Raw genomic sequence first — 13,227 nt, forward strand, 5'->3', positions numbered from 1 at the left:
TCCCACCTTTTCTCTCATCTCTCCCTCCCCTTTTGTCTCATCCCTCTTTCCCCCCACCCTTTTCTCTCATTTGCCCTCTCTCGCCCGCATCTTTTCTATCATTTCCCCTCTCTCCCCCACACCTATTCACTCATCCCTCTTCTCCCCAACTTTTCTCTCAATCCCCTCTCCCCTCTACTTTTTCTCTCTTCCTTCTCCCCTCCCTTTTCTCTCATTACTCTCGCTCCCCCAGCTTTTCTCTCTCACCCTTTTCCCTCCCTCCCACCACCTTTTCTCTCGTTCCTCTCTCCCCCCACCTTTTCTCTCATCCCTCTCTCTCCCCTCCACCTTTTGTGATCCCTCTGTCTGGCCCCCCAACATTTCTTTCATCCCACTCTCACCTTCACCACTTTTTCTCTCATTCCTTTCCCCTTCCTTTCCTCACATTTGTATCTCTGCCCCAACTTTTCTCTCATCTTTCTGTCACCTCTCCACCTTTTCTCTCATCCCTATCACCCCCCAACCTTTTATCTCTCCCCTCTCTCTCTCCAACCTTTTCTCTCATCCCTCTCTCTCCCCCCCACCTTGTCTCTCATCCTTCTCCCCTCCCCCTTTTTGCTCATCCCTCTCCCCACCCCCACTTTTTCTCTCATCCCTCTCCCTCTTTTCTGTCATCCCTCTCTCTACCCGTCACCTTTTCTCACATCCCTCTTCTCCCCTTTCTATCATCCCTCTTCCTCATCCCTCTCTCCCCTACCTTTTCTCTCATCCCTCTCTCTCAGCCCCACATTCTCTCTCATTCCTCTCTCTCCCTCCCACCTTTAAATTAATCCGCCTCTCTCCCCCCCACCTATTCTCTCAACCCTCTCTCCTCCCCACCCTTTTCTCTCATCCCTCTCTCCCTCCCCCTTTTCTCTCATTCCCCTCTTTTCCCTGCCCATCTTTTTCTCTCATCACTCTCTCCTCCCACATTTTCTCTTCCCTTTCTCCCTCCCCTCTTTTCACTGATCCCTCTCCCTCCCCAACCTTGTCTCTCACCCCTCTCTCTCCTCTTCACCTTTTCTGTCTCACCCTCCCTCCACATTTTCTCTCATCCCTTTCTCCCTCCCCATCGTTTTCTCTCATCCCAGTCTCACTCCCCCCACCATTTCTCTCACCCCTCTCTCATCCGCACCTTTTTCTCTCACCCTTCTCTCATCCGCCCCTTTTCTCCTCCCCCCCCCCCCCCCCCCCCGTTTTTCCCCAGCCTCGGCCCTGGCCCTTCACCTCCGTGCCCCCACCTCTCTTAAGTTCGAAGACTGTTCGGCACTCCCGCCGCTCCTATTGTTCGACTTCATCACGTGTTCGCTATTTGAATTTAGGCGGCCGTTGGTTATGGTGGGAAGTGCGCTCACCGTCCTCCCGTGGACCGTGCCCCCCAAGAAAGACATTTCTTCGAGTGTTGCACAATAACCCAAATTTGTTCAGAAATCAAGTTGGCATAAGAAAAGTTAATGGCAAGAACTCACTTATGGGAGTAGTGTGTATGTCCTCTAACAATAGCCATACAATAGAAGAAATAAACCGGTCAGAAGGATAACGCGATAGTCATGGAGGAATTTTTAATACATATAGACTGTGAAAATCAAATGGTCAAAATAGCCCAGAAGATGAATTCATAGAATGTTTTCAGGGTAGAGTCACACAGCATGGAAACAGACTCCTTCGTCCAACCAGCGTATGCCGATCATAATTCCAAATTATAATCATCCCACCTACTTGTACTTGGCCCATATCCCTCCAAACATTTTTATTCATGTACTTCTAAATCTCTTTTAAACGTTGTAACAGTATCTGCATCCATCACTTCCTCTGGAAGTTCATTCCCCACTGGAACCACTGTGTTTCAAAAAATTGTGCCTCATGACTTTTTGAAAATCATTTTTCTTTCGCCTTAAAAATATGCCCCTTAGTCTTTAAATGCCCCACCGGTAGGGCAAAGACACCAGCCATTCACCTTATCTATGTCCCTCATGATTTTATAATGCAGTGATGTTGGTGTTAGGCTGAGTTGGACAAGGTCAGAAGTCTCACCACATCAGGTTATAGTCCAACAGATTTATTTGAAATCACAAGCTTTCAGAGCATTTCCCCTCAGGTGGAGTAGCCTGACAAGGGAGCAGCACTCCACAAGCTTGTGATTTCAAATAAACCTGTTGGACTATAACCTGTGTTGTGTGACTTCTGACAATGATTTTATAAGCCTCCATAAGGTCACCGCTTAACCTCCTACGCTCCAATGAAAAAAGTCCCAGCCTATCTTTTAACTCAAACCCTCCATTGCCAGCAATATCCCAGTAAATCTCTTCTGAACTCTCTCCAGCTTAGTAATATGAATAAATTATATAATAGTAGAGAGACCAGAACTGGACACAATATTCCAGAAGAGGCCTCAACATAACATCCCAACTCCTATTCTCAAAAGTCTGAGCAATGAAGGCAAACATGTTAAGTGCCTTCCTAACCACCCTATCTATATGTGATGCAAACTTCAAAGAATTATGTACCTGAACCCCCTAGGTCTCTCTGTTTTACAAAACTACCCAATGTCCTACCTTCAATTGTATAAGTCTTGCCTTTGTTTGTTTTATCAAAATGTACTACCTCGCATTTATCTAAATTAAACTCCATCTGTCTCTCTTCAGCCCATTGACCAAATTGATCAAGATCTATTTGTAATCTTTGATAACTTCTTCACTGCCCACTGTATCACCAAGTTTGGTGTCATCCGTAAACTTGCTAACCATGTTTTCTATATTTTTATATAAATGTCAAAAAAAAAGTGGACCCAGTACCAATCCCTGTGGAACACTCCTGGTCACAGGACTCCACCATCACACTTTGTCTCCTGCCATTAAGCTAATTTCGTATCCAATTGGCAAGCTCACCCTGAATTCCATGTGACCTAACTTTACTAATCAGTCTACCATGCGGAACCTTGTCAAAAGTTTTACTAAAGTTCAAGTAAACAACATCTACCGCTTGGCCCTCATTAATCTTCTTGGTTACTTCATCGAAAAACTGAAAATCAAGTTGGTGAGACACGATTTACCTTGCATAAAACCATGCTGACAATCCCTAATTATTCCTTGCCTCTTCAAATGTATATAAATCCTATCTTTCAGAATCACTTCCAACAACTTGCCGACCACCAAAGTCAGACTCACAAGTATATTGTTCTCAGGTTTCTCCTTACATCCCTGCTCAAACAAAGGCACATTAGTCATTCTCCAGTCATTTGGCACCTCACCTGTATTTATAGATGATACACATATTTTAGCAAGGGACCCTGCAATGTCCTCCTTAACTTCCCACAAAGTCCTGGAATAAACTAGATCATGTCCTGGAGATTTAACCAATTTTAAGTTTTCTAAGATCTCCAGCATTTCCCCTTCTATAATGTGAATGGTTTTCAAAATATCAATATTTATTTCCATGAGTTCTCTAGCATCCATTTCTTTCTCTACAGTAAAAACTGATGCAAAATATTAATTTAATATTGCTCCCATCACCTGAAGTTTAACACAAAGACAACCTGTAGTATTTTTAAGAACAGCATGTACTGGTACGAATCAGAGAGGAAGTCATATAGACTTGAATTTGTGCAAAAAGACAGGATTAATTAATGACTTCATAGTCAACATGCCCTCCTATTAGCAGCAATTATAATATATTTGAATTTTACATTCCATTCAAGGGAGAGAAGAGTGTGGGGTCCAAGATTAATATTTTTAATTTATATAATGACAATTATGAGAGAATGAAAACAGAGCTAACTAATGTGACTGGCAAATTCGGTTCAGGAAAATTCAATAGAGATGCAGTGGCAGACATTTAAAAGGATATTTCACAGAATGAATAAATAGAACTTTTCTTTCTTGTTAGAATCTAATGGGAAAACCGACCATCCATGATTAATTTAAAAAAAAGTTAAAGTTAGTATCAAACTTAAAGAAAAAGAATAATTACTCAAAGAAAGGTTTGAAGATTGGATAGGGTATAAAAAACGACTAAAAGACTAATAATAAAGGAAGTACAAGGGTAAGCTAGCTAGAAATATAAAAACTGATAATAGTAGTTTCTATAGCTACTGAAAAAAGGAAAAGAATTAAAGTGACTGTTATTCCGATAAAAAGTGAGTCTGGGGAATTAACAACAAAAATTAAGGAGATGGCATATTATTTGGATAGGCTTTTTGCATCAGTCTTCACTGCAAGGGATGCAAGTAAACTCCCAGAAACAGCAATAAATAGGAAATGGAAGGGCGGCAGAACCTCAAGAAAATTACAATAACCAAGAAAATGGTTCTGAGCAATACTTTGGAGTTGGTAACTGACAATGTTCCTGGATCATGATGGACTTCATAGAAACATAGCCTTTGTAAAGAAATGTCTAGTGAGGCAGTTGTTGCATTATTAACTTTTCCAAAATTTACAACAGTCAGTTCTGCAATGACGCAACAGTTGCAATCCTGCGCAACATCGCATTATAGAAAATCATGCTATAGAAATAATAAGGCCTATGGGAAAAGCAGACTATCAAAATATATCACTCAAAATTGCTCTAAAATCACTCAAAAGCCTAACACAAAAGATAGCACAGTCTGAATAAATGTTTAATTCATATCTAATAATGAAACAAATGTAAATTTAACACCTTACCTTGAAAAAATGTCAAGGTGACTTAATGAAGGAGGAGTTGTTGAGGTTGCTCTGTTGCTAATGCAGGGGCTGAGGGTCATCATCATCATCATCATTATCACCACCTTCAGGTGCAGTTGTGGTTGCAGGGTTAGGGTGAAAAATAGTTAATCCAGAAGTGGATGGCTGCGGTTCATTGTTTTCTGACTATTTCTTGGAGGTTGGTTTAAAGAAGACATCCAGTTGTTGTCGCTTTATCCTTATTCTTCTTTCATGAAGAAGCTGCAGATAGGGTGCCAAATAAGATCTTATTCCACGAACTGCTACCCTGCTGCATTCTGCATTGTAATTGTTGTCCTGTAAGACCTGCAACTGCTTCTCAATTTCTCTCAGGGTAGAAGACAAAACAGAAGTGGAAAGGTCTTGTGGTGCTGCATCCGGGACTTCATCTTCTTCATCTACAGTTTCCACTTCCCTCTCAATGACAAGTTGTTATAGATCAGCTGCAGAGAGGTCTTCACAGTGGAACTCAAGCAGCTCTTCAACATCCTCACTCTACACTTCTTCAAATCCAACTTGCTTTGCAAGATCAACACAATGTTCTTTGAATCTTGGGAGCTCCTCTGACAGATCAAAGCTTTTAAAACCTTGAAAAACATCTGGGAGAAGCTTCTGCCAAACTGCATGCAAGCAGTTGTTACTGACATCATCCCAGGCCTCCACGATAATGATAATTGCATTCTTGATGTTAAAGCTCTTTCAAAATTGAAGAACGCTGTTCTTATCCTGCTATTGCACCTTGGTCCATGGGTTGAAGGAGAGAGGTGGTCTTTGGGCATAGAAATAGCACTTTGAAGATTTCAGAAAGCTCGTCAATGGTGGGAGGATGGCCTGGCGCATTTTCCAGGATGAGGAGAATCTTGAAATCCAAACAAGTTTTCCTGCAATACTTTCTAAAAATATCTTCCAAAACATCAACAATAAGGTCAGAAAAAATTTGCCCCGTCGTCCAAGCTCTTTTGCTTGACCTAAAGTAGACGCCTAGAGTAGACTTAAGGTAGCCTTCCAAGGCTCACGGGTTGGCGGAGTGGTACACCACCACAGGCTTAAGCTTTAAGTGACCACTGGCATTGTCACTCAGCAGCACAGTCATACGATCCTTTGTCAACTTAAAGCCTGGAACGTGTGCTTCCTTCATAGAAATGTAGGTTCTTGATGGCATTTGCTCCCTATATAAACCTGTCTCATCGAAATTGAAAATTTGATCTAAGTTGTAGCCTTCTTCATCAATTAATTTTTTTACAATGGGAGGAAATGCCATTGCATGCTCATCGTCGGCACTGGCAGCTTCGCCACATAACTTTATGTTATGAAAAGCATAGTGGTTCTTAAAACCAGCAAACTAGCCAGTGCTAGGACTAAAAGCAGGCACACCTGCAGGGTTTTCAGCTTTTTTTGTTAGATCTTCATAAAGTAATAAAGCTTTCTCTTTTATGGTGAGAAAGGTGGTCCGAGATCGCTTTTTTGTTTGATCTTCTATCCACACACTTAGAAGCCACTCCATCTACTCAAGTTCCTTTGTCCATGACCTCACAGATTTGCTAGCACTCTGACTTGTTTGAGCAATACAGCTTGCTTTAATCTTTTCTGCATTGTCTCTAATGGTGCGTAAGACAGACTCCTTTTTTTCTGTTACATGAACTATATCACATGTTCTCTCATTCCACTCAAAACGCTTTATAACTTCTGGCTTCTCTTCCAGTGTTATAGCCTTTCTTTTACGCTCACCATCTATAATTCTAACATCAGCACACTTCTTGCTAACATTCTTGTCACTTTGTCCTTGTATTTTTGTGGGTAACACGGCAGAATTTGCAAAAGCAAAATGAAAATCACAGAGTGCTGTACCTCTCACAGAAATCACTTCACGACAAAGTATGCAAAATGATCATATGATGCCTGCGTGGAGACTCTTTCAGTGCCATCATTGCGCTTATTCAGGACAAAGCCTGTGAAACGATCATGTGATGCCACCGCGGAGACTCTTTCGGCGCTAACATTGCACGTGCTCAGGACATAGCCCGCAAAACAATCATGTGATGTGGACATGTACTCCTCTGTGTACTGATGGAATCGCGTTATAGCCAACACAAGTTTGCATTTTAGAAATAGCATTCCCCTATTCGTCAGTTGCATTATAGCCATTTTGCATTGCCCAAATATGCGTTTTAGCAGAACCAACTGTACACTGGAAAGTATCACATTTAACTCTTCTGTTCAAAAAGTAAATTCAAAATAGACATTTATGGTGTAGGGTGTATTACAATATATATTAAGGATTTAGATGAGGGAATTAAATGTAATATCTCCAAATTTGCAGATGACTAAAGCTTAGTGGGAGGATGAGCTACGAGGAGGAGTATGAAAAGTGCAGGGGGAATCTCAACAAAGCAATTAGGAGAGTAAAGAGATGGCATGGAAAAAAAGTACTGGCAGGCAAGACTTGTGAGAATCCCAAGATATTCAACAGGTATGTTAAGGGGAGGAGAATAACCAGGGAAAGAATAGGGCCTGGTAGAGAAGATGGACCCGAGATCAGCCCACAGCAAAACCCCAAAACAAAGGTGAGCTTTGGCCAAATGTTCTTCAGAATTCGGGTCAGCAAGGCATTGTAGTTGCTGCTGTGGACTTGAGACAACAAAGGAGTCCCATGAGGCCTGATTTGAGTTAGGCAACTCATAGATCAGTATCCAGGAGAGTGCACACCCTGGAAAGTTTACCTGCATGTGGTTTGGAACAATTAAATTGCTTCATAACATCCAAATCAGAACCAATCAATTAAATGTCTGGTTAAGTGGTCACCCAATTCTAATGGAGGTCAATACCAGCACAGCTTTATCAGTGATCGCAGAACCAGTCTTTAACAAGATTTGCTCTGGACTCCAACCCTTATGTTTGCGCAAGACTTCAGCCAGACTGAGAATGTATACTGGCGAATCATTACAGATTAAGGGTATGACTTCCGTTCCAGTATCCTATAAGAAGCAGTTGGTTCAGTTACCACTGACTGTAGTAAAAGGCGTGTGCCCAAGCTTGATGGGGCAGAATTGCTTGAGAAAGATTCACCTTGATTGGCTCAACATCTTTTGATTAGAAAATGGCTGCCTGAGTGAAGTCCTCATCAAGTACCTGGAAGATTTTCAAGAAGGTCTAGGAGCCAAAGCTGCCTTACATGTTGACCAAGTAGTAATTATGTGATTCTGAAAGGCCCACCAGTGCCATTTGTCTTACAAGCAAAAGTAGAGGCAGAAATCAGGAGGCTGGAAAGCAAAGGAATCATCAAAGCAGCACAGTTTGCAGAATAGGCAGCATCAGTGTTACTGAATGTGAAGTCTGACGAACTGGTTCACCTTTGTGGGGATTTTAAGCAAATAGCAAACAGCTTCATGCAACTGGATAAATACCCAGTCTATCACATGGAGGACTTGAACGCAAAACTGGCAGAGCTGCTGTGCCTTGCAAAGATGGACATGAGCTATGCATACCTGCAATTGCAACTAAATGAGGAGTCCCAGAAGTATGCCACAATTAATATCCATAATGGTTTGTACCAATATAGAAGACTGCCATTTGGGGTATCATCAGCCTGTGCTCTTTTACAAGGTTATCCCAGGTTGCCATTTATCTGGATGACTAATAAAGATCACTTGGAGAACGTGGACATAGTGCTTAAATGTTTCTCCCAGGTGGATGTATGCCTTGGAAGGGAAAAAATGTGTGTTCCAAGCACCCCAAGTAACCTACTTGGGCTATAGAGTTGTCAAGACTGGGTTACACCCTTTGGAAGAAAAAGTTAGGGCAATCAAAGATGCCATGGCTCCCAGGTCTGTACCAGAGTTTAGGTTGTTCCTTGGGTTGGTGAATTATTATGGAAAATTCATATATAACCTGGCACCCTAAAACCTGCTATTGATAAAGTGTCAGCCTTGGAAATGGTCACATATCCAAGAAGTAGCCTTTAGGGAAGTGAAAAAGCAGCTATCATCATCTAAGGTCTTGGCTCACTACAAACCTATGCAAGATGTGCTGCTGACATGCGATGCCTGCCTGAATGGTATCAGGGAAGAGTTGGTTCAATAGTAGCCCAATAGAGAGGAAAGCCTGATAGCGTATGCTTCCTGGACTTTGGCTGATGCCGAACACAGATTTGACAAGATAGAGAAGGAAAGTTTGGTGGTCATCTTCAGCGTGAGAAAGTTCCATCGATACCTTTACGGACGTAAATTTGTAATAGCAACTGACCACGAACTGCTGTTACGGATATTTAAAGAAGGCAAGGTCATGCCAACCCTGTTTGGTTCCTGTTTGATTATAGGACCACCCTCATACAACTACACGGGTTGCTCCAGCAGAATTACTGATGGGTAGAAGACTCCGGACCAGGTTAACCTGATATCCCCTGGAGGGTGGAGGGTGATATGGCATCAGGACACCAATGCTGAACACAAGACTCCTCTAAATGAGAGAGACAATTTACTTCAAGGGACCAGGTTTGGTGTTGAAACTCAGTAATGGCCCTGTAAGCGTATGAAGCATTGGTGACGTGACATCAGGTCCTGTGACATACAAGGTTGGGGTAGGTGAGGCAGTCCTGAACAAACATGTAGATGACATTAAAGCTGCTACCTCAAAATTGGGCAGGAGCAGAAAGTGCCCTGCCCCTTAGCACAGCCGGTAAGGCTGTCAGAAACATTGGATTCTCCCTCTCCATCTCGCGTTGAAGAAACTTCAGAGGCAGAGATGGATGCAGCCAATGTCACAGCCTTAATACTATTACCACTTGAAGAAGAGGAGAAATATCTTCTGAGACAGTCCGGGTGCAAGAGATGGTCAGACAGTCTGGTACACGCCATCCACGTCCAGGTCCGAATTAAAGGAACTGGACTTGGGGTGAAAACGTTCCAGGAGAAGCCACAAGAGAAACAACATGCCTGCATCTCTAGACTTAGTGGGGGAGGGATTTAGTGATTGGAACGAAGTTGGCCAGGTGGATCTCATTGCGTATGCATTACCTGATTGGGGCTGTTAACCTGGGTCAATCAGGGAGTCCTGGCTGACAGATATAAACAGAAGTCTCAGGATTCCCCTCATTCTAGGAACTGGCTCTGAGCTAGTTGGTCAGAGTCCATATTCCTCCATTCCTGCATATTCATGTGCTTATCTAAATATCCCTTAGATGCCCCTATTGTATCTATTTATCCATGCATTTATCCTGACTAATCCACCTAGCCTGAATGTCCCTGGACACAACGGGCCAATTTAGCATGGCCAACTCACCTAACCTGCACATCTTTGGTCTGTGGGAGGAAACTCAAGCACCTGGAGGAAATCCATGCAGACATGCGGAGAATGTAAACTGAAGACACAGAAAAGGATGGAGGCAATGACACATCTCTGCTTGATCCTGTCTTGAGCTTAAATGATTCTGTTATATTCTGCTGGTGAAGTCTGTCATCAACATCTTGAAGGCAGAGGAGATGGAAGATGTTGATGAAATTCTCTGCACAGATGGCCTTTGACATGGTCTTCCATGGCACTTCCCAATTGACTGAACGTGGTACCATTATTCAAGAAAGAACCAAGTGATATACCAGTAAACTACAGGCTGGTCAGTCTAACCTCATTGGTAGGGAAACTAACAGAAAAAATTCAGAAGGTTCAGAATTAATCTGCAATTGGAGAGGCAAAGATTAATCATGAATATCATGGTTTTCTTAATGCAGGTTATATCTGACCAACTTGATTTTACTTTTTTGAAGAGTGACCAGGTTTGTAGATTGAGGGCAATGCTTTTGTTGTAGTCAACTTGAACTTCAGCAAGACTCTTGTGTGTAAGTTATAACAGAAATCTCACAATCAAATACTGAAACAATTATTTAAACTCTATTGCTTGTAGCAGACAAAATATGACCCCTCAAGTAAGCAAATTGAGCCTCACAACCCAACTTAGTCATTACCCAATTAATGGTGGAATTTAGATACAATTCCAACCAAGACCATCTGTCTCTGGATGATCCTTGAGCAGTGGGGCTCTTCAGAATTCTGCTGCTGAAGAATCCCAAAGATGAATTCTTATTGGATTCCCTGTCTTGTTAAGCTTGTGGTATGACAGTACTTACGATACTTCTGCAGTCAGCAAATCTGTAGCTTGCCTTCTTATCAGTAGATTTTCTGTCCCATTACATTTGGTGTTAGCTGTCTGGCCAAAAAAACAACCCATCCTGCCATTAACTCCTTAAAAACATCTGCAGACAATCTTAATTGCCCATCTGTCACAAAGCAGCTAGTTATCAAACAGATGTTAAAACAATTGGTTTATGTAGCTTCAACACCACCTTTTCCTAGGGATGGCTAATTGCTTTCAAAATTTTGTTCCTTTATCTCAAGAAACTGTTTATTCCAGAAAATTGTTGCTAAATCTTTCAATCCCTGGATAACTACTAAAATTCTAAATTTCAGAGTTTCACATTTTGTTTAAGGTCTTTCGTGGGAGACTGATAAGTATGTGAGAGTCCATTGAGTCCAATTAGAACATAGAACAGTACAGGCCCTTCGGCCCACGATGTTGTGCCTACCTATTATCCTACTGAGTTCAATCTACCCTGCATATCCTACATTTTACTATCCTCCATGTGCCTATCCAAGAGTCGCTTACAAGTCTCTAAAGTATCTGACTCCGCTACCACTGCCGGTAGCGCATTCCACACGCCCACCACTCTCTGTGTGAAGAACCTACCTCTGACATCTCCCCTCTAAATGGCAATTTAGATCCACAATTGGCTGAGTGGCAGGAAGTGGAGGGTGACAGTTGACGGACAGTTTTTCCAACTGGAAGTCTGTATCCAGTGGAGTCCCACAGGGGTCAGTGTTGGGGGCCTTGCTGTTTGTGGTTTATATAATGATTTCAACTTGAATGTTGGAGAGTAAGTTTGCAGACAATACGAAATGGAGAGGTGATAAATTCTGAGAATGATAGTCTTAGACCATAAGTGGATATAGGCAGGCTGGTTGTACATCAAAATAAAGCCACTGCTCATGTCCCAGCCTTGGACAGACAGTCCTACAGACCCATTCCTGGGCTGCTTTATTTTTTTTTTCCCCAGAAGTGTTATCACACACAACTGAATGTTTCCCATTCCCATCACTGTTCTACATTTTTTTCCTATTAACCATCACCAGTAAAGCACCCATGTTTCCAATTGGTCATTTACATGCAAAGCCCTTTAAGGGCAATATAAACCATCAGAAGGTGAATGGCAGGGGTTAAATCAAAATGGAGCTGGATGGGGAGATAATGCACTCTATCCCCTGTGGAGCCCACTTCTCTCAAAAGGCATCAAGAATATTGGTGTACACCACGTGTTTCTCTCTACAGACACCCGGGTATAATCGTAGCCCCAGATGAAGGGCAGGCAATTGACAGAAACAACCCCCTCCACAGCCTCCGTTGCCTGCACCTGTTAGAAGCTAACATTGCCTGGCCCAGGAGCAGTCATACAAGGAGGTCCCAACTGCCCACACTCCTCCGCATCAGATCCAGGTCTGCTTTTTTAAAAACATACACAAGTGTTGTCACACACACCTGGATGCTTTTTTCTCCCCCCAATCACCAAACCACCAGGGTGTCTTCTTTCTATCAAGTAACTACAGTCACTAAATCACCCATGCTCCCAGTTGAATATTTACGTGCAAAGCCAGTTAAAGGGAGTTTAAACCTTCAAAAAGTGAGAGACAGCAGGAACAGAGTCTGCTTTTTCTTTGTATTCAGAAGTACTCTTACACATAACTGGAGTTTTTCTTTCCTCCCCTGTTACATAAATCAACATGACATTTTCGTTTTTGTTCCCAACCATTAACGGCCACAAGTAATCACCCATGCAGCCACTTAGAGATTTACATGCAAAACCTATTAGAGGCAATAAAAACCAAAGGTGAGGGTGAGGTAAGGACAGCAGAAACAGGGTCTGCTTTTTTAAAATAAAATTTGGCCTATTCAGAGATGTTATTACACAACTCTGGAGCAGGTGGGATTTGAACCCAGCCCTCTGAGTCCAGAGGTATGGATACTACCACTGCACAAGAGCCCTTCAGGGTCTGCAATTTCTAAAACTGGAAGTGGTATCACTCACAACCAAATGGTTTTGTCCCCAGTCACCATGATTAACTATTAACCACGACCAGTAGATCACCCATGTGATCAAGTGAATATTTATATGCAATTTATATTTAGGTTGCAGGCAATGCAAACCATTAAAAGGTGACAGGGAGGTTGGAGAACAAGAAGGGGCTAAATCAAAATGGAATTTGGAGAGAGTCCGATTTATTTTATATCCGGAAGTGCTACCATACACAACTGAACCTTTTTTCTAAAAAACAAAAAAAGCCCATTAACAAATTGCTGACTTTTAGAACATAGAACATAGAACATAGAACATTACAGCGCAGTACAGGCCCTTCGGCCCTTGATGTTGCACCGACCTGTGAAACCAATCTGAAGCCCATCTAACCT

At 42.3% G+C, this 13,227-nt stretch overlaps 1 protein-coding gene across 1 annotated transcript in view; it reads right to left on the reverse strand.

Annotated features, from left to right (window-relative positions):
* dmc1 (DNA meiotic recombinase 1) overlaps positions 1 to 1,371 on the reverse strand; it is a 161,087-nt gene extending 159,716 nt beyond the window's left edge. Inside the window, exon 1 of the mRNA XM_048617571.1 lies at positions 1,260 to 1,371. The gene's annotated coding sequence lies outside the window, so the exon portion shown is untranslated. The remainder of the gene's footprint in view (positions 1 to 1,259) is intronic.
* Between the last annotated feature and the right edge of the window lie 11,856 nt (positions 1,372 to 13,227).

Source organism: Rhincodon typus, chromosome 37, assembly GCF_021869965.1.
Source record: "Rhincodon typus isolate 14 chromosome 37, sRhiTyp1.1, whole genome shotgun sequence".
In the NCBI taxonomy this organism is placed as follows: Eukaryota; Metazoa; Chordata; class Chondrichthyes; order Orectolobiformes; family Rhincodontidae; genus Rhincodon; species Rhincodon typus.